The sequence below is a fragment of the Plecotus auritus genome, assembly GCF_963455305.1.
Source record: "Plecotus auritus genome assembly, chromosome: 6".
Lineage (NCBI taxonomy): Eukaryota > Metazoa > Chordata > Mammalia > Chiroptera > Vespertilionidae > Plecotus > Plecotus auritus.
The window spans coordinates 148,147,610-148,170,677 of NC_137773.1; the positions used below are offsets into that span (position 1 = coordinate 148,147,610).

The 23,068-nt window shown below is 40.6% G+C and overlaps 1 protein-coding gene across 2 annotated transcripts in view; it reads right to left on the reverse strand.

Moving 5' to 3' along the window:
* Positions 1–22,767, reverse strand: part of SLC35G2 (solute carrier family 35 member G2) — a 39,735-nt gene extending 16,968 nt beyond the window's left edge. Inside the window, exon 1 of one of the 2 annotated variants that reach the window (XM_080673144.1) lies at positions 22,434–22,767. The gene's annotated coding sequence lies outside the window, so the exon portion shown is untranslated. The remainder of the gene's footprint in view (positions 1–22,433) is intronic. The other variant, XM_080673145.1, reaches the window with a different exon arrangement.
* Between the last annotated feature and the right edge of the window lie 301 nt (positions 22,768–23,068).

The window sequence follows — 23,068 nt, forward strand, 5'->3', positions numbered from 1 at the left end:
CAGCAAGAGAAAAACAGTTAGTTACCTACAAGGGAGTACCCATACGATTGTCAGCTGATTTCTCAACAGAAACTATGCAGGCCAGACGGGAGTGGCAAGAAATTTTCAAAGTGATGAATAGCAAGAACCTACAACCAAGATTACTCTACCCAGCAAAGCTATCATTCAGAATTGAAGGGCAGATAAAGAGCTTCACAGATAAGAAAAAGCTAAAGGAGTTCATCACCACCAAACCAGTATTATATGAAATGCTGAAAGGTATTCTTAAAGCAGAGGAAGAAGAAAAAAAGTAAAGATAAAAATTATGAACAACAAATACATATCTATCAACAAGTGAACCTAAAAATCAAGTGAATTAAAAACCTGAGGAACAGAATAATCTGGTGAATATAATAGAATCAGGGGCATAGAAAGGGAGTGGACTGATAATTCTCAGGGGGAAAGGGGTATGGGGGTGCTCAGGAAGAGACTGGACAAAAATCATACACCTATGGATGAGGACAGTGGGGGGGAGGTAAGGGCAGAAGGTGGGGTGGGAACCGGGTGGATGGGAGCTATGGGGGGAAAAAGGAGAAACAATTGTAATAATCTGAATAAAGATTTATTAAAAAAAAAAAAAAAAAAAAACAGTAACTTTAGATAACTGAAAACATAGTTTCCTTTGATAATCTAAACTATAGAAATGTTCAAGAAGTCTCCCTATCCTCTGCCTTTAGCCTCTGTATTAGTCAGGGTTATCCAGAGAAACAGAATCAATAGGAGACATATATGTAATTTTTTAAAGGAATTTACTCCTGCGATTATGGAGGCTAGAAAGTCCAAAATCTGCAGTGGGGAACAACAAGCTGGAGACCCAGAGAAGAGACAGTGCTGTAGTGCAAATGCAAAGGCTGTCTAGGGCAGAATTCCTCTCTTACTCAGAGTAGTCTTTTGCTCTATTCAGGCCTTCAACTGATTGGAAGAGGCCACCCACATTATGGAAGGCTTTACTCAAGTCCACCAATTTAAATGTAAATCTTATCTGAAAACATCCAAAGTAATCTTTGACCTACCTAGCTGACACATTAATTATCACAGCCTCATGCTCTGCTTGTCTTCCATATGCTCATAAGTTCTGGCTATTCCAAACTGTAGGAAATTCTTTGAATATGATCTGCTGTGGGTTTTTACATACTGTTCCTACTTTGTGGAATACTCCCTTTCTGCTTTTTCACCTGGTAAATTTCTACTCATTCTTTAAGGCCCAGATTAAATATCACTTTCTCTGGAAAAATTTCCTAGGCTACCTTCTACCCCAATCTGAGTTATATACCCACCCCAGGACTTTCATTATATCTTCAATCATATAATATATTGCATTGAATTACAACTGTGTTTTTGTCTTTCTCTTTCAATAGAATGTAAGAGTTTTAACCCCACAGGTATTAAAATTAGGTATCACTAATTATTATATTTGCAACACCTAGCACAGTTCTTGGCATGAGATAAGAGTTTACTAAGTGTTTGTTGTTGAATGAATTAATGGACTATTTTCTTAAATGAGGCAAATTTTCTTAACAAAATATAAATAATATAAATGGATTTACAAGTCTAATGACTCAAATAGGGAGCCTTATTCATTAAAACACTTTAAAGTCCTTAACAATATGCAAGAACAATAAAACATTAAGGTGTGCAGTTTGGCTAAAAGAGAATTTGTGTATTTGGCTTCTGTACTGCTAGCTCTATTTCTGCTGCTAGGTCTCCCATATTTCCTTTAACATTAAGTTCTTCAGGTATAACTGAATCTGTTCCTTAAGTAGTGTATATCTGCTTTTCTTAATTAAACCATTTTTAATCAATTAGGAAGGGTACTAGAGATATATGTCTTTGAGCATCACCAGAATGAATTTCTGTTGCTATTTCCCTGCTTCCCAGTGCACATCTCAAAGTTTGGTCCAGTCAAGTGAGTCCCACCACCAAGTATACAGTAGTTCCTCATCAGGCTTCCGGGCTTGATCAGGACAAGCTTCTCACTCAGGAGCTATTTACCACCATCAGATCTCTAAGTAAAAACCAACTTTTTATTTATCCCTATTACAAAAGCAACATATGTTTATTAGAAAATTCAGAAATGTGGTAAAGAAAATAAAAACCACTCAGAATTCTACCACCCAGAAATAACTATTGACCTTCTCCAGGCCTTTTTGTATTTGTGAACCTTTTCCCCCAAAAAATGGTATCAAACACTATATCTTATTTTATAACTTTTTCACTTTACTTACCAATATAATGTAAATATTTTTCTGTGTCATTAAATATTCTACAATATCACTTTTAATGGCTAGTTAATATGGGTCCAACAGTGGGCTTTGAACACAATAGGTTAATCATTAACTTCAGCTTTCTGAGAGCTTCAAGGCAAATGGGATGACCAACTGCCACTAATCCTTTATGCAAGAATAGATCCATAACCATTATGTGAAAAGCCACATATGTGAAAATGAACAAATAACAACTTTGAAGTCTTCCCACTGAATGTAAATGAAGAAATGGTTTTTGATGGCCAGAGGCAGATGGTGGAAAAACAAATAGGAGATAAATCAAGAGTATTCATGTTTGTCTTTGTTCTCCATTCAGATATGATCTATGGAGAGAACCTAGCTGAGATTAAAAGTGAAATAAAGTGTGTCTTTATTCATGTTTGTGTGTTTATTTAGGATCAACACACTGTTTGGTTTTGAAAGGATTTGAGGCAACCATTTAATTAGAGTTAAAAGAAAAATGAAACCATCAAGCACAGATGCTCCCAAGCACCTGGGATGTGCTCTTTTGAATTGTTTGGTCCTGAATATGGCTCTGGATTCTCTAATTATAATTATACTAGAGGCCCAGTGCACGGAATTCATGCACTGGGGGGGGGGGGGGGGTCCTCAGCCCAGCCTGCACACTCTCCAATCTGGGACCCCTCAGGGGATGTCCGACTGCCGGTTTAGGCTCGATCCCACTAATCTAAACCGGCAGTTGGACATTCCTCTCACAATCCAGGACTGCTGGCTCCCAACCACTCGCCTGCCTGCCTGATTGCCCCTAACCACTTCTGCCTGCTAGCCTGATCACCCCCTAACCACTCCACTGCCAGCCAGCCTGATCGATGCCTACCTGCTCCCCTGCTGGCCCGATTGCCCCCAACTGCCCTCCCCTGCCGGCCCGATCACCCCAACTGCCCTCCCCTGCCGGCCCAGTCATGCCCAACTGCCCTCCCCTGCTGGCCTGGTCACCCACAACTGCCCTCCCCTGCTGGCCTGGTCACCCACAACTGCCTTCCCCTGCCAGCCATCTTGTGTGAGGGTGTGATGGTCAATTTGCATATTACCTCTTTATTACATAGGATAATTATAATAATTATGTTTATTTAACCCTTCTCTGGGCCAGGCATATACTAGGAACTTGATTTTTCCATTTAAAGGTCAAAACAACTCTATAAAGTCGGTATTATAATCTCCATTTTAATGTGAGGAAATAGGTTCCGGGAGGTTAGGTCACTTGCAAGCCAGTGGGTGACATAACCATGTTAATGGCAGGGACAAGGTTCAGATCCAGATCTGCCTTCCCAAAACCTTTCTTCTATACTACACTGCAAAGTAACTATCCATGGTTGGCAGAATAATGATCCTCAACCCCTCACCCCCCACAGAGATGTCCACATTCTAATTCCCATAACCTGTGAATACATTATATGACAAAAGGGTAGTAAGGTTGCAGATGGAATTAAGGCTGCTAATCAGCTAACTTTAAAATAGGAAAACTACCCTGGATTATCTAGTTGAGTCCAATAAATCAGAAGGGCCCTTAAAAGTGGAAGACAGAAACAGGAAACTCAGAGGAGATGTGAAAACAGAAGCAAGGTCAGAATGATACAATGCAAGGACTCAGCTTGCTATTGCTGGCATTGAAGATAGAAGGGAGTCATGAGCCAAGGAATATGGGCACTCTCTAAAACTGGAAAAGGCAAGGAAATAGATCCTTCCCTTGAGCCTCTAGAAAGGAACACACCCAGCCAACACCTTGGTTTTAGTCCAGTGATGCACGTATTAGACCTCTTAACTTACAGAACTGCAAGATAATAAATTTGTGTTGTTTTAAGCCACTAGGTTTGTAGGTAATTTGTTACAACAGCTAACAGAAAACTAATACCATAATTCTGTGAACATCTAAAGATTAGATTTTTATTCTTAGAAAACTCACAAAAGGTATATATACAAAAGAACTCCCTGCATGTAATCTATGATATTCCCTAGAAAATAATTTTTTAAGATTTGGGAAATTGCCCTGGCCAGATCACTCAGTTGGTTGGAGCGTTGTCCCATGCACCAAAATGTTGCAGGTTCAATTGCCAGTCAGGGCACATATTCAGGTTGTGGGTTTGATCCCCAGTCAGGGAGCTTGCAGAAGCAACCAATTGTTTCTCTCTCTCTCTCCCCTCCGCCCTCCCTTCTACTCTCTCTAAAAATCAATGGAAAAAATACCCTCGGGTGAACATTAAAAACAAACAAAAAAAAGAATTGCTAAATTAGGGATTTTTAAAGTATAAAACCATGCATTCTAGGAAATATGCCTGGAGACCCCACTTGAAATCTGCTCCTCCAGCCCTTCCAGTGATTTTAAAAACTTCTGATTCCTTGTGTTATATATCTTTCTGATTCCTAGTATTATACCTTTTTCTCTTTGAAAGAGCTAGAGTGAGTTTTGTTATCTGCAACTAAACCCTGTCAGATATACAGACACCCTGGTAAACCATGTAATATTTACAATTGATTCCTGTTGTCAAGGAACCTTTCCTGCCTACTCTGCTTTTAATAATGTTATTTTAATACAAATGCCAGTAAAGCATTAATATTTTGAAATTTATGGAAGAGTATTCATTCACACATAATGACAGTCTAATGAATCAAAGACTGAAGATAATGCTGGTGATCCCTTCAATAGCCTTAAATTGCTATTAACTCTTTTCTTGATGAGATAGGATGGTGTATAATAGTAATTTATAATAGATAATTTGCCTACATTTTGTTCCTCATGTAGTTATTATTTGGAGAAAATAGCCTACAATTTGTCAAGAAAGCTAGAATAGATTTTTGAAAGAATCTCCCAGCATTGGTTGGTAGACTGAGATAATAATAACTTAAGATTTCTTTAATGATGGGTAGATAGCACTTTGAGCTCATACAGAAGAAATGCTTGCCAATAGTGGTAAATATGGATTTAGGACTGCTAATTGGGACAAAATCTGAATAATTCTTTCAAGCCATCTTTTACTATTTTATGTGATTACTCTGGACATGCAATTATCAAGGCAAATTTGTTTTCTTATAACTCCCTTGCATACTCTGTCCACTCTCCCAACCACTTCTACTCAAATCTTCATCTAGAGCCAACTAGCAAATTCCAGGCCAAGGGGCAAGCACTAATATTAACTCAGACCTCTGATTATTAATTATTATTATTTCTGAGAAGACTCAGAGCCACAGAGAAGTCAAGAGCCTTCATAATATCACTCTACCTCTTCCCACATCCATGCTGGGCAGGACTTGTGAGAACATCTAAAGTTTTCTGGGTTGTGTGCAGCCCATGGTGGCTCCTTTAATCTGCCATATCCACTCTTTCAAGAGATCTAGGCACCAAAGAGAGCATGCCTTTGTGGCCTGGTGATTTCCATGAAAGGAAAAGAGTTTTCATTCATATTGTGTTCCTGGCAAACAAATGCATTTAATATATGCTGATTGAACAAAAATACTCAGTCCTGAACTACATTCTACAACTGTTCCTTGAACTTCATCCCATCCTGCTATCAGCTATCACAGGCTCTACTATTTATTCTCCCATTTCTATCTTGATTTCACCTTTGGAATCATGCTCACACTGTTATCTTTGCCATTCAGCTGCAATTCTGACTCTGTACAGGGAAACTGGTTCCAGATCCCTGAAGAACCCCCATCTCTTGGTTTGGCCTACTCCTGGACTCTATGCTGGCCCAGGATTGTGAGAACAACCCAGCTAGAATTCACCTGGAGAGGGGTCAGAGTCTCTGCAAAGTCTTGGATTGAGATGCTTTCATTTGGGCTACATCATTAAAGAACTTCCAATCTGAAAATAGGAAGGTCCTGCCTGGAGAGTATTATGCTAAGAGAAATAAGCCAGAAAAAGAGAAGTATCACATGATCTCACTCATATGTGGAATCTAAAGAACAAAATAAACTGATGAACAAAATAGATCCAGAGTCATAGAAGCATGGAACAGACTGTTGAATCTCAGAGGGAAGGCAGGGGTGGGTGGGTGAGAAGCGATTAACCAAAGAACTTGTATGCACATATGTATAACCTATGGACACAGACAATAGTGTGGTAAAGGCCTCGGGCTGAGGGCAGGTGTGGGCTAAAAGGGGTCAAATGGGGGGAAAAGGAGATACCTATAATACTTTCAACAATAAATCTTTTAAAAATAATAATAAAAATAGAAAGCCCATTCATCATACATCCTTGTCATTTGAAGCAGATCCTGAGTCATCCACCCACCCAGGAAGAAATAAGGATAAAAACCTAAGTTACCACCCTTAGTCATGTCCACAAATGATAAGGAAAAAAAAACAGCCTATAGCCAATTTAAAGGGAGTAGTTGGGGATGAATTCTGATATTTATATCCACATTATTTTTTTAAAATATACTTTTATTGATTTCAGAGAGGAAGGTAGAGGAAGAGAGAGATAGAAACATCAATGATGAGAGAGAATCATTGATCAGCTGCCTCCTGCATACCCCACACTGGGGATCAAGCCCACAACCTGGGCATGTGCCCCAGCCGGGAATCAAACCATGACCTCCCGGGTTCATAGGTTGATGCTCAAGCATTGAACCACACCAGCTGAGCCACATTACTAATTAGTTATTGATCTTATTGTAAACTGTTATTGGGTTCGAAAAATTAGTAGAATATGAAATCCTTCATTTTCTCCATGAGTTTCTTATTCTTGAGAAAAATAATTTACTCTGAGGCTGAGGAATGACAAGCTTGTTGCATTTTGCAATCTGGTTTTGGTGCTCTGAGCTTGACAGTTCATTCTTTAGAAAGGGCTCAGTTCTTATAGGAATAGCTAACTTTTGTATCCACAGCCATTGACTGAGCCTCCTGTTCCTGTCAACCATCTCACCAATGCACCTTATTACTCAGAAGAATCAGGGGATAAATCAGTCCAAATCTATCATCATCACTGTACTTTGCTGGTAACAGGTCAATATGACATCTTCTGTGAGGATCACTCCCTGAACACCAGCAGATGCACAACAGCACCAAGACTGGATGACAGCTTACCTATTCTAGGCTAGAAGGGACTTGAGGCACATAAGACTGAAGGATAAGCTCCTCAGCATGTTAGCAAACATCAGCTTAAAAGAGGAATGCTTCTGGGGAAAAATTCTTATTTTGAGCGAAAAGCAAAAGCTGCCCAAGAGGGTGTGGGTCAAGGCTGCTTTCGTGAGGCTGAAGCTGGGGGTATGGCTGGTTGGGTTGGGGATGAAGGCTGCTTAGTTGAACCAGGAAAGGCAATGGATATTGGCTTCCAGAGTAGGCCAGGCTGGGAAGAGCAAAGTAGAATGTGGTCTAAAGGGGCTAAAAAGAGTTGGGTTAAACTGGGCTATGGGAGAATGGAAGAGGCCTGAGGATTTTGCTGATCTCTGTAAATCTGGATTATAGGAGAGGAGAAAATTATAGCTAAGAAACTTGGAGATGAAGTGAGGTAAGGAGAAATCTGATGGAATGGGTGTGAGGGTTAGGGGATTGATGGGAAAGGGAAGTAGAAAAGATGCCCCAAACAAGTGGCCTAGTCCAAGTTTGAGCTGGAGACTCAGCTGACAGATCTAGGGCAGAAAGTTAGGGAAGGTATAGTAAAGGGTTGCCAGCTGTGCAGGAGTTGCTAGGACTCAACACCTGGCTCTAGGAGGGGCAAAGACTGAGAGAAAGGAAAACTAAAGAGCAGAAGGTGGAAAATCAGTCTGATTAGAGCTGGGTTAAATATTCTCTTTTGCCATCAACTTGGAAGCACTGGGCCTGTTACTTCCTATGTAAGCAAAATTGAACCGAGAAGCCTGATTCCTTTATACTCAATGGTGGTTAATAACTTTAGTAGATTGTAATGAACCATGCATACCAGGAAAGGAAAAGGTTAACTGAGGTTGAAAAAAAGCCTATGTGGCAGTTTTCAAACAAGAAGGCTGATTTGGCTTGTGTGAAGGCAATGATGCCTGATTTGGAGCTGAGCAATTTATGTCGTACTGTGTTAAAATCCATTCTGGCACGCTGTGATGAATGTGTCGGCTGGCAGCTAAGAACTTGCTGGAATGCGAGAGCCTTTCACCATTTATAATCGACACTTCCCCTTCCAGGAAAGAGCCATTCTCATCTCTGAAGCAATGGACTTATCAATTTGCATAAAATATGCCATTTTCAATGAACACAGATTTATCATCTACCATTTTTCTACTGTCTTTTAAAAAAGCAAATCAGTTAAATGCAATGAGGCATCATCTTTATATTCAGCTATGCTTGGTAAATCTTTTTAAGAGTGGCAGGGAGTCTTTGCTAGAAGGGGAAGGGGCAGAAATAAAATGATCCTTTTCTATTTCCATGATCTGCGTATGTATCTAAGTGGTTAAATCACCAATTAGGTTAGTTGCTAATTAAATGTAAAATGGATTATAGGGCTATTCTGATATGCTTGTTAAAGTTGTACGTATTGGTTGCTTATCCTTTACCTAACTTTCATGAGAAAGAATGAAACAGCCTATCTGTATGCAAAGAAGCCTGCCAACCCCCCAGGACTTACATCAGTTCCCAAACAAAAATGGAATACCCAGGATCAACAGTCTATTCTCAAATACTGCATATACCACCTGCTCACATTTAACCTGTACCTGCTGCTGTTTATCCAAGAGAAAGCCAAGTCTGAAATCTCTCTTGAGGATAAGACTTATGGAAATGCCAAAGAATTAGTCCAAATTTTTAAAAATTTGGTTTCATTTAATCATAACATTCTTCACACTAGATACATCACACAATGAAATTGCAACTCAGTCACATCCCCCTTATACCACATTTTATCAAACTTAGATAAGATAAAGCAATTTTAAAATGGTGACCAGATGCCATCTTGTTTCAGACCATATCGTAAGTCAAATTTTATTTTATTTTTTTTTATTTTTAAATATATTTTATTGATTTTTTACAGAGAGAAAGGGAGAAGGATAGAGAGCTAAAAACATCGATGAGAGAGAAACATCCATCAGCTGCCTCCTGCACACTCCCCACTGGGGATGTGCCCGCAACCAAGGTACATGCCCTTAACCGGAATCGAACCTGGGACCCTTGGGTCCGCAGGCCGACGCTCTATCCACTGAGCCAAACCGGTCAGGGCCATAAGTAAAATTTTAAATGAAACTGGCAAAACCTGGTTGGCTAAGTGGCATAGCTAGATTTAGATTTATTAAAGTCACTATATATATCTATATCTAGATCTAGATAAAAATTTAAAAGGTGTGCACTCTTTGACCTAGCAATGCCATTTCCAGAAATATATCCTAAGGAGATCACTAGTAAAGTACATAAAGATGTCATCCAAAGATATGCATCATGGCTTTCTTTGCACAATGAAAAATTGAAAATAATAATTGTCCTCTAATGGGAAACTGATTAAATTAAAAACATCAATGCAGTATTATGCAGTCATCCCAAAACATGATGTATTATATATCTATTGACATAAAAAATCTTCATGTCACATTGCTAAGTAAAAAGAAATGTATAAAAGAGTATTCATGCCCTGACCGGTTTGGCTCAGTGGACAGAGCATCGACCTGCGGACTGAAGGGTCCTAGGTTCGATTCCGATCAAGGGCATGTACCTTGGTTGCGGGCACATCCCTGGTGGGGGGTGTGAAGGAGGCAGTTGATCGATGTTTCTCTCTCATCGATGTTTCTGACTCTCTACCACTCTCCCTTCCTCTCTGTAAAAAAAAAAAAAAAAAAAAAAAATCAATAAAATATATTTAAAAATAAATAAATAAAAAGAAAGTTAGAATTACTTCAAAAAAAGAGTATTCATGGTATGGTTCTATTTATATAAAACAATGTATATCTATATTTATGGTGAGATTTCAATTATTCAGAATTCCTTCCTTCCTTTTACTTTAAATTTGCTTCTACATAACCACATATTTAAAAATCAGGAGGGGGAAAAATCAAGCTATTTTCATCAGAAGAAAAAAACAAAATATTGCTCTGTATTTCAGTCAGACCAAAATAGTCACCCGGGAAGCCAAATGTAGCTGTTATATTTCTGTACCTTCTGTTGAAAGGAAAACTGTGGATAAACAGACCATGCTACCGAGAGAATTTGAATCAATGGTGTCTAGAACCCAAACCAAAACAGAGGTGAAATACTAAATAAACTAAAGAGGATGCCTTTATCATACATAGTGTTGAAAGAATTAAGTCATTGTGCATATGTGCCTATATTACTATATTTTGTGACTAACAAAAAAAAATAATGTGGATTCCAAATGGCAACAAAGAATATGATTACCATTGATTTTTCTTACATAAGTTACCACTCCATAAATTTTCGTGTTAATGGGGAAAAATCTGACCTGAACAGATGGACCTCATACTGTTTTCTAAAACATGAACAGATTTCTGATCTTCTGGACCAGGAAATGAAGTCAGCACTAAAACAATAGACATTATCATCCACCTCCTAGAATTTCAATTTAAGAGGCTGCTAATAAAAGCAACATTTCCCTCTGTAGAAATATAGCACAGTGATTATGTTTCTGTCTTAATGGAACGTGCTCTTCATACAATAACTAAACATAGTGGGATATTTGTAACACCAGAGGTACTGGTTGACTGATTCCCAAACTGCACCAATTTTGGAGAAATGTTCTTAGCAGGTGGCTGCCTCCACCCTTCATTCTCCAAGTTTCCAGGTTGGAAGGCACAACCCTGAGGGCTGCCACTCTGCCTGGTTAAATCTTCATCTCATTAGCTCAAGGGCCTCATTTCCTTGAGCATCTTCACAGGAGCAGTTTCGCAAGTAGATGCTCTTGGGCTTGAAGACCCAATAAAGGGTTCTCTGTCAAGTAATTAGCAGCTTTGAATTTGTTTCCCTGCTCCATCACTTTCTAGCTATGTAACTAACTTGAGGCTGTGAGGAGGCTGGTGAGGCCAAAGGACTGGGTATGAGGAGGAGTTGGGGCCAAGGAGGTGGCCCATGAGTTCAGGATATTGGTTATATAAAAGGAAAATGAGCAAGTGTTAAATATATTGATAATGGAAGTCATATTTCTCACCATTAGAGAAGGAAGTTACAAACAGAAAAAAGGTGAAGACTAGAATGAACCCTGTAGTATTAGAGTTGGAGATATTAAATTCATTAATTTCAAATAAAGAAATTAATTTAATATAAAGAGATTTCTATACTTATAGAAATAGAGGTGTATGTATATATGTGTTTGTCACTTTCCTGATTCTGTCTCATACAGTAGCCTAAAAATAAGGACACCCAATAGCAATACCCACACCTAGCACCCAGATTTTTACATTTTCTACTAAAAGGAATCAGGGCTGGTTGGAGAAATAGCTTTTGAAATGACTGAAATGGTTAGGGCAGGAAAAGTACAAGATGAGCCTAAAACATCTTACACTAAAAAATACTTCAATAAAAATATATCCGTGTCAAAGAACATGAAAACCAGCTTTGAATGGGATTCCAATGGCCAAATTTCAGCATCAAAATCAATAATAATGGGTTATAATCCATTGAGTAAAACAGAAATCCACAAGTCCATACTGATGTAAATAAATGAATCTTACCTAATAATAGAGAAACATGTAAATTGACCGTACCTCCGCCCCATGCCCACAGCCAATCAGAGTATGCAAATTAACCCAACAAAGATGGCGGTTAATATGCATACATACCTGGGTCCCAGGAACCTCCTCGGGAACCTCCTTGGCACCCAGGTCACTCCCAGCCAGCCATGGGAGGGGCCAAGCCTGCCATCCGAGGGGCGGGAGGAGGGGGGGGGGTGCGCTTCCCAAGCCTAAAGCCTGGGGCTTGGGAAAGGGCTGAGCCTGCGACCAAACACAGACCATCCGGAAGTCAGCGCTGGGTTGCCCAGCTGCAGCCTGGCGACCCAGCACTGACTGCCCAGGTGGCTGAGACCCAGAAAGTGAGTCAGGGTCTGATCTGCAGCCTCAGTGGAAGCTGTTGATCAGTGTACTTACCTCTCTCTTTCTCTCCCTCTTTTTTTCTGATCTTTGCCAGCAACCAGGCTTTTCTTTCTCTCCTGGCCTCCGGGGGGCTGCTGTTAAGCCCCGCCTCTTTGATCAGGCCCGGAGATAGGCCTGGAGATGCAGACCGGCATAGGAACCAACCAATCAGAACCAAAGGTGGGTGCTGTGGGGAACCAATGGCTGCCTAGGAGGCGGAGCTTCTGATGCTGACTAGCATAGGAACTGACCAATGAACTGACCAATGAGAACCAAAGGTGGGTGCTGTGGGGAGCCAATGGCTGCCTAGGAGGCGGAGCTTCTGACGCTGACTGGCATAGGAACCGATCAATGAGAACCAAATCTGGGTGCTGTGGGGAGCCAATGGCTGCCTAGGAGGTGGAGCTTTTGACACTGACTGGCATTGAAACTGACCAATGAGAACCAAATCTGGGTGCTGTGAGGAGCCAATGTCTGTATAGGAGGTGAAGCTTTTGACGCTGGCATAGGAACCAACCAATCAGAACCAAATTGGCCACCAGAGGAGGGCGGTTGGGGGCAACATCAGGCCTGTAGGAGAGGGCAGTTAGTGGTGATCAGGCTGGCAGGCAGAAGCAGTTAGGGGCAATCAGGCAGGCAGGCAGGTGAGCAGTTAGGAGCCAGTGGTCCCAGATTGTGAGAGGGATGTCTGACTGCCGGTTTAGGCCCGATCCCTGGGATCAGGCCTAAAATGGCAGTCGGACATCCCACAAGGGGTCCCCAATTGGAGAGGGTGCAGGCTGAGTTGAGGGAATCCCCCCTCCGTGCACGAATTTCATGCACCGGGCCTCTAGTAAATAAATAAGAGAAGAGAAAACTCTTTCTTGCAATAGAATACCAACTAGTAAACGTAAAATAAATGTTGAATTTAGAAAAATTGCCATTTGACAATCAGCACAATAATAATATATTCAAGCAAAAATCATCATAAAATAAGTGACTGAAAGTTTGTTGAAGAACAGGATGTTTACATAGTCTCAAAGTATCTCCCCACAAAATGCTTATTAATTACAAAAAAAAATATCTTTACAGTGGAGAAGTTATCACCTTAACCAAGTCATCCAAGTTAACATCAGTAGCTAAAAGGCAAATCAATAGTGTATCTCTTAATAAGATAAACTGAGAAGAACACAATATCACTTCTATCATATTCCTACCAAAAATGTATAATTTGCATCTAATCATGAAGAAACATCAGACAAACAAAATGAGGGACATTCTACAAAATTAATTGCCTGAACTTTAAAAATGTCGAGGTCACTAAAGAAAAGGAAGTAATGAAGAATGGTCACAGCCCTGACCTGTATGGTTCAGTTGGTTGAGCATTGTCCATACACAGAAAGGTTGCCAGTTGGATTCCTGGTTAGGGCAAATGCCAGGGTTGCGGATTCCATCCCCAGTAGGGAGTATGCAGGAGGCCCTGACCAGGAATCGAACCCAAAACCTTATGGTGTATGGGACAATGCTCCAACCGAGTCACTTGATCAGGACTGAAAAATAATTTTCACCCTTCATTAATTTAGGCAAAATTGTGATGAGACTATGTAAGTCATATATACAAATGTATATCTATATATTACACACATATGATATATACACTAGCATGTCTATATTTAATATAGGGTAAACCATATACAATACCTTAATAATATACACAGAATTAAGCACCATGAGAATTAAAAAAGATTTTGGGATTCATCTATTCCAATTCCTTTTTAAGTAACTATATCCTCTACAACATTCCCAACAATAGTACAGTTTCTGTTTCAATACCGACGAAAACAGGAAACACTCCTTCTCAAAGCAGCCACCTGGAAGTCATTCTGATTGTTAGAAAATTATTTTTTAACATTGAGTCAAAATTCTCCATATAATTTCCAGAGGCTGTTCTTATGTATTTCCTCTGGAGTCAATGTTTCACTTTCACATCATTATTTCTCTCTCCCTCTCCCTTCCTCTCTCTCTCTAAAAGTCAATTTTAAAAAATAAAAAAAGAACTGTCACAAATTAAAAATTAAAGAGACATGACAACTAAATGCAATTCATAATTCTGGATTTTATTCTAGATCAGAAACTTTAAAAAATATTTTCCAAAGAGTATATTATTGGGACAAAATGGCAAATTTTGAATTAGATCTGTGGATTAGATGGTAGAATTATGTTAGTGTTATATTAGTGTTATGTTACTCATTTTGGTGATAATACTGTAGTTATGCAGAAGAGTGTCTTATCTTCAAGAAAAACACTTAAGTATTTAGTAATAAGGCATCACATCTGCAACTTTCAGTTGATTTGGAAAAAAAAGAGAAAGAATATGAATGAATGACAAAGCAAGCATTATAAAATGTTTACAACCAGAGAACTTAGGGTAAAGGATATATAGGAATTATCCTTCACCCAGGAGATTAATTGGACTCTATGTTGAACTTTCTCATAAGTTTGAAATGGTTTCTAAATAAAATGTAGGTCCTGGCCAGGTAGCTCAGTTGGTTGGAGTATCATCTGATGTGCCAAGGTTTTGGGTTAGATCCCAGATCAGAGCACATACAAGAAGCAACAGATGAATGCATAAATAGGTGGAGCAACAAGTCAATGTCTCTCTCTCTCTCTCTCTCAAATCAATCAATCAATTAAATAAATAAATAAATAAATAAATACAATTTTAAGATGTGAAAAATATATTGGAGATAACAGTAATTACCTCATAGAATTGCTGGGAGACATACATGAGTTAATATGTGTGAGGTGGGGAAAACAAAGCTAGGTACATAGTAAATGCTAAGCAACTGTTAGTGATGATGGTGATGATAATGATGGTAGTGGTGATGAAGTACTGATCTTTAAATCACAGCTCATCTGAATCAGGACAAATGGACTCTGACTCACTTATTTTCTTCTTAGATTTAATTTTGAAATTGAAGTAATATTTATTTGCAGTTGAGTTGCTAATAACTTATTTATTGCAGTTTAAGCATACAGTGTTCATGTAGAATATTTTATAAACTGTTGTCTTCAAGCATAAACATGTTAGTAACATATTTTAAATCATTAAGATCAAGTTTTTGAAAGTAATGTTTTTAAATCCTCACCTGAGGATGTGTTTTTATTGATTTTAGAGAGAAAGGAAGGGAAAGACACAGAGAAACATCTATCGGTTGCCTTCCGTACTAGCCCCAACCGGGACTGAAACCAAAACCTGGGTATGTGCCCTGACTGGGAATCAAACCCAAAACCTTTTGGTTGGTGGGACGACGCTTCAACCAACTGAGCCACTTGCCCAGGACTGAAAAGTAATTTTCACCCTTCATTAATTTAGGCAAAATTGTGATAATGAGACTATATAAGTCATATATACAAATGTATATCTACCTTTATATATACACATCCTATATAATAAAAGCCTAGGTGGTGTCACACCCTCAGGTGACATCATCACAAGATGGCCACCCTCATGTCGTCACAAGATGGCCACCACAAGATGGCCGGCAGAGGAGGGCAGTTTGGGGCGATCAGGCCGGCAGGGGAGGGCAGGTAGGGGCAATTGGGCCAGCAAGGGAGGGCAGTTGGGGGCGATCAGGCCAGCAGGGGAGCAGTTAGGCATCAATCAGGCCAGCAGGGAAGCAGTTAGTCGTCAATCAGGATGGCAGGCAGAAGCTGTTAGGGGCAATCAGGTAGGCAGGCGAGCAGTTAGGAGCCAGCAGTCCCGGATTGTGAGAAGATGTCTGACTGCCAGTTTAGGCCTGATTGGGCCTAAACCAGCTGTCAGACATCCCCCGAGGGATCCAAGATTGGAGAGGGTGCAGGCTGGGCTGAGGGACACCCCCCCTCCCATGCATGAATTTTGTGCACCGGGCCTCTAGTATATGATATATACACTAGCATGTCTATATTTAATATAGGGTAAACCATATACAATACCTTAATAATATACACAGAATTAAGCACCATGAGAATTGAAAAAGATTTTGAGATTCATCTATTCCAATTCCTTTTTAAGTAACTACTAGTATATCCTCTACAACATTCCCAACAATAGTACAGTTTCTGTTTCAATACTGATGAAAACAGGAAACTCACTCCTAAAAGCAGCCACCTGGAAGTCATTCTGATTGTTAGAAAATTATTTTTTAACATTGAGTCAAAATTCTCCATATAATTTCCAGAGGCTGTTCTTATATATTTCCTCTGGAGTCAATAACTAATTCCCTCTTCCATATGACAACATTTTAATGTCAGGAACTACTATTTCCTACCCTCCTATCATGAGTTTTTCTTCTTCAGACTGAAAATCTCCTCTTTTTTCTCTTATTTCATGTATAACTATGGTTTTCAGTCTTCTCACCATCCTTTTTTTTTAATCCTCACCCAAGGATATTTTTCCATTGATTTTTAGAGAGAGTGGGAGAGGGAAAGACAGAGAGAAACATCAATGTGAGAAACACATCCATTAGTTGCCTCCTGCATGCGCCCTGAACCAGGGCCTGGGCCGGGGAGGAGCCTGCAACTGAGGTACGTGCCCTTGATGGGAAGCGAACCCAGGACCCTTTGGTTCACAGTCTGATGCTCTATCCACTGAGCCAAAATGGCTTGCGCTCTTCTCACCATTTTAACCACTCTTTTCTTTCTTTTTTTTTTTTTTTTTTCCCTCCTACAATGTCACTTTATTACTTGGGGAAAATTGGATAACCACTCTTTTCTATAATCTCTCCTATTGAGGAGATCGTATTTCTGAGGTCAGCCTGAGACTACAACAGCTGTTCTGGCAGTAATTTAATCAATATATATTGAATGTCTTTGATGCTAAGACATTATGAGAGATAAGATTAAGAAGACAAACTTTCTTGTGCTGGTTGGAGCATCCTCCTGTATACAAAAAGGTTGCAGGATCAATTCCCAGTCAGGGCACATACTTAGGTTGTGGGTTTGATCCCCAGTCGGGGCATGTATGGGAGGCAACTGATGGATATCTCTCTCTCTCTCTCTCTCTCTCTCTCTCTCTCTCCCTCCCCCTCTTTAAAAATCAATATCCTTGGGTGAAGATTAAAAAAGAGAGAAACTTAAAGAACTTACATGTTCATTTGAGAAAAAATATCTATAGTAACACATGCCACAAAATAGACACAAGTGCTATACACATTAAAGGAAGGAAATTATAAAATTAAATAGGTTATTTGCTTTAACATCAGAGTACTAAAGAACAAAGCAAAAGTAATGACAATTCCAGGCTAAACCTATTTTGCTTGGGAATAGCATGAGAATTGGTAAAAAATGGCAGACTGGGATTTAAGATACATTAAAAGAGAAACTTCCAGATTAGAATTATCACACAGTTTTAGAAGACACAAGAGTTTATATAGTCATTTTACCCTTGAGAGCTCTGACAATAGGAACAATAATCATTTGTCCAGAATGATTTACATGCAACTTTATAGGGAGGCAAAAAAAAAAAAAAAAAAAAAAAAAAAAGACTAGACTATAAACCAGGCTTATACTAACAAGTTCTCTAAATTTATTACCTTACTTAATCCCACAACAACCCCAACAAAGTAGAAACTAACATTACTCAAATAATAATAATAATAACAGTAAGTGAAGCTTACATCGGTGCTTATTACGGCAGCCAGGCTCCAAATGCAGGCTGTCATTTTCCAGCCCAATTTGAGGCCGTAACTACTTATTACCAAGCAAAACAATCTCAGGCAAACTACCACCCACATGCCCACAATCTTCCTGATGAACTATTGGAGAAGCCTCTCACTGAACAATCTGTTCCTCCTCTGAGTTCAAGAACACTTTCTTCAGGGCTCTATTATAGTACTTGCCATACAGCATCACTGTGAATTGTGTATGCAACACTAACCCCTGATAAAGTGTTACTGTTCCAAGAACAGAGATCGATCATGTCCTTATCTTCTTGGTATCCCCAGGTCCTAGGACAATGCCAGTCTCAACAAATGCTAGGAGAATGAATGAGTCCTGTAGCATAGCTGGCCTGCTTTGGATCAAGTCACTCTCTTAACAGGAAACCTCTAATTCTGTGATTCAGAGCTTTGGTTGCCACCATTCTGCAACCTAACTCTTATCTTCTATCTCCTAACTCAAAATTAAGGGAATTCAAAAAGTAATGTGAGTACCTGGCTTTAGTTCATTACCACCATCAGCAGCCTTATTCAACTTTGGGATCCTCACCCTATGTTGAACAATGGCTCATCCAGAGTTACACAGAGACCAGAGGCAAAATAAATGGGAAATTAGATTACCTAATATTTCTACTTTGCTTTCTCAAGCTCTTTTTAAAAATATGTGGTTTTTTTTATTTCAGAGAGCGGGAGAGAGAGATAGAAACATTAATGATGAGAGAGAATCACTGATCGGCTACCTCCTGCACACCCCTTACTGGAGATCAAGCCCGCAACCCAGACATGTGCCCTGACCAGGAATCGAACCCTGACTCTTGGTTCATGGGTCAATGCTCAACCACTGAACCACACCAGCCGGGCTCCTTTATCAAGTTCTTAAAATAAAAGTCAGAGTTCAGTAAAGCTGCTGGTACTTTGGAGTCTTAAATAAAAGGAAAGAGATACAAAGCAAGTGATTTTGATAAGTCAGGGAATGATTAAATAAACTTTAGTAAAGATGAACGGCATGTGGATTGAGTTCAAATATAATTAAAACTGTGAAATAGTGTTAAATGCACATAAACTACTATACAGGCCCATTGATCACATATAATTCTACTACAGCAATGACTATAGGAGAAACTAGAGCAAATAAATAGTTTAATGTGTATAATGCTATGTTAGTCCCAAATTTTGAAAATTATATATGTATATTAACATTTATAAGGCAAAATAATTTTTTTGTCCACAAAGGATAAAAAGCTCTGTGATCTTAGCTCATCTTTGACATTTCCCTAGCATGTAGAAGGGTATTTCCTATGTGCAAACTAGAAGGTAACTAGATGAAAAGTGAGAAAAGAGAAGGAGGTACTGGTGTGATTATCATTCTCCTTCCCATACCCATGCCAGTGGCCAGCAGACAGTTTCAGTTAATGTAACAATTTGGTTAGTTGGAGAATCTATTGCTAAGAGCAGAACCGCAGAAAGAAAAATATGTGTGGCAATGGAAAAGGGTACTTTGATTTTATAATCAAAATAATGCAGGAGAAACATGAGATAAGAATGGAAATATAGCAGTAGTCCATAACATCCTGGAATTGTGACTTATCAGAGTGTAAGAATACCATCCATGATGCAAGGTGGCCTCAGCAAGGAAGATGAAACGTGACTCATTACCAGTGAAATATTTAAAAGTGATCAGAAAAAAGGAAAAAGAAAAGTGGACCTGGTTAGAATATGATTAATACCATCACCTTTTTTCTCGCCATCAAATTCCGATCCCAAACTGAAAGAGTATATTTCTACTAGGGTCACCAGGAAGCAGACTTCTCAAACACCTAATAATTGAGGAGGGTTTAAACCTCTATAATAACTGCAAAGTGTCAGGTTGCTAGACAGACAAACAACTGCTGAGATCAGCTAGGAGATCTAAGTGTCATTTCATGCACCAAAGGGTTGTGGGTTCAATTTCTGGTCAGGGCACATATCTAGATTGTGTGTTTGATCCTGGATTGTTTCTGTCTATCTGTCTCTCTCAAAAAAAAAAAAAATAGAAAACAGAAACAAAAAACATCCTCAGGTGAAGATAAAATAATTAAAAAGAAATGAAGTGGGAGTAAAAACGTAGTTTAAAAAGTAATCTATAATAATAAAAGGGTAATATGCTAATTAGGCCGGATGTCCTTCCTGACAAAGCCAGGGCCAGAGGGAAGTCAGCCCGGGTCCTGGGTGCCTTCGGGCAGCCCGAGATGAGCTAAGATCTCGTTTTCTTTGGGTTTATGCACTTCTCTAGTATCTAAATTTCTTACAACGAACATATTTTGTGAGAGAAAAACCATAGATATCAATGTTTTGAAAGATACCTCTGTAACTTTTAAGATGTTCATAAATCACATAACACCAGTATATTTGAAATTGCCAGAATTATGATACATATCAATCACATTTTCTTCAGATAACTTCCATAAGATTATTATCTATTTTTCTGTATTAAAATTTTCATAATTCTTTTTGTTTAAACTTCCTTTAGGAATATCTACTTTGTAAATATGTCAATTTTATATATTTCTAGACTATCTTTGTTTTGGAATGAAAATACTGTATGTATGAATAATTGCTCTGCAAAATATCAAAAACTAATCCACAGGCTCTGTGACTTTGGAACAGATGATTATGAAAAGCAATGGTTTTGCAGAGTTCAGAAACAATAGAGGTGTCAAAAAATAACGATGGAGCCCTGGCCGGTGTGGCTCACTGGATAGAGTGCCGGCCTGTGGACTGAAGGGTCCCGGGTTCGATTCCAGTCAAGGGCATGTACCTTGGTTGCAGGCACATCCCCAGTAGGGGGCGTGCAGGAGGCAGCTGATGGATGTTTCTCTCTCATCGATGTTTCTAACTCTCTATCCCTCTCCCTTCCTCTCTATAAAAAAATCAATAAAATATATTTAAAAAAATAACACTGGATTACTAAAAAGCTCTGGAAAAGTGTGTGACTTGTAGTGTGTGATGGCGTTGAAAATGGATCAATGTATTTACATGTATGCTGTTTTTTTTTTATTGATTAAGGTATTACATATGTGTCCATATCCCCCATTGCCCTCCCCACCCCACTCCCGTACATGCCCTCACCCCCCTGCTGTCTCTGTCCATTGGTTATGCTTACATCATGTGTGCTGTTTTTGTGCATATGTACATACGTTTATCCTGCATATGTATATGAGATTCATGTTTATGCTCACTATGTGTCCTTGCATATAGGTAATAAAGCCTGTTCATATACGCTTTATTTATCTCACCCTAAGGCGACTCACGTTTGCCCTCAGGAAACTAGCATCAAAGGGTTGCGGTGTGGGCCAGTTCCATTCTGGCCATTGCCTTGGAGATGGGCTATTTCTGGCAAAGGTGCAGAGCGGAACTGCTAGGCAGACGAAGGAGCTTGAGGCACTTCAGCACCACGGACACGGTTAACGCCAATCAAAGTCTTTTCCTGCGGAATAGCCAGCAGAGACTGCCCTTCCCCGGCGCCCCCAACCCTCTCCTCCTAGTGCATCACTATCTCGTGGCTCTCAATCATCACTCAGAAGTGGGCTTTCCGTCCCGCTCCTGGGCAAGCCCCGCAAAAGCTTGGACGCAGATGCAGGTCCGTGCAGCGCCCCCACTCACCCCAACACGGAGTGTCCTTCCTGCTGGCCAGCGCAACCCTTCTATCCACATCTCCTCTCAAAAGGGGCCAAACCAGCGCACGTGGCGTAGAAATTCTACAGCGCCCAGAGGCGGGTCAGAGAGGGTTCGTGCTTTCCTCTCGGGGTGCGGCAGGCTGAGGGGACTTGTCCTGGGCCTCCACCCACCCGGCCACAGCCTGTCCCTTCCTCCACTGCCTGCTCTCGCCTTTCGTTGTTGAAAGATTTCTACACACCGTTTATTCTCCACGAAAATCTCAATCCATATGGACTGGCATTCAAGAATCATAGACATTGAGACAAGAGATTAACGGAAAATACCAATTTTGGCCATATTTCTAAAACCATCCAGGATTCTTTTAAAAAATTGTATTTGAAATCGAACCCGTGACTCCATAGAGATTCACCCTTGTTTGGATGGGCTTCTGGGCCAGAGGAAAGCAATAGCCCCTAGCCTTTATCATGGAGGCTGGGGAAGGACCATACACGCGACAGGAAACGGGGGCGGGGGAGGTGCAGGGGTCGTATTTGATGCTGACTCGACCGACCCGAGCCTGGGTTCTCCAAGAGCTGCGCAGGTTACTGGGGTCTCGCAGCTTTTCAGACTTCGAGCAGAGGGCGGGGCGCTTTGCCCCCGGCCGGCCCAACCCAAAACAGGGACTCTTTCCCTGAAAGTGCCATGGCTAAAAACGGGTTATGGGGTTCGCGGCACGCTCCCACTCTTTCAGGTGGGGCTGCCAGGCAGGCAGGGTCAGGGTCCCAGCCGCTGCCCTCCGGCTTTCGGGGCCCGATTACCTGCGTGTCGCGGCGAGGAAGGCGCGTTTGGTACTCCCGCCTGGACTGCCCGCTGCCCCACGCCTCAGCCCGCTGAGTCCACCGAGCACTGTGCCAAGAAAACCGCGGCCGGGGCAGCTGAGGCTGCCAGGCGGGGCGGGGAGAGGGGCGCCGCCGGTGCGGGCACTGCGCCTGCGCTCTCCGCTGCCCACCTCCCAACCCCCCGGTCGGTGCCCACGTGGAAGAAGCCGAGGGGTGCCCAGGATTTATGCCTGAACTGAGGGACTTCCCCTCCCAGCGCGGTGGGATAGTCCAAGGCCCCGGGAAACTGCCTGCCCAGGTCGCTTTAGCCTATGTCCTTGTAGAGAACAGGTTTGAAGCAATTGCGGATCAAACAGGGTGACCTGGTCTTCAGGAAGGAGGCAGGATGCCGCCTCAGTCCATTTCCACCTGTCTGTTTGCGTTTAAAAGTTGCAAGTCGATTCCTTGATATTTAAAAATATGTCTAGCATCAGTAAATCGTGGTCCAGTAAGGCCTTCCTTCGGGCATCCTCGAGTATATCTAGTATTTTACTAATGAGGTCTCTGAGGAAAGGGTCTTGACACTGCAGAACTGGGTCCTGGACTCGGGTATATACCCTATCTCATGCTGAATG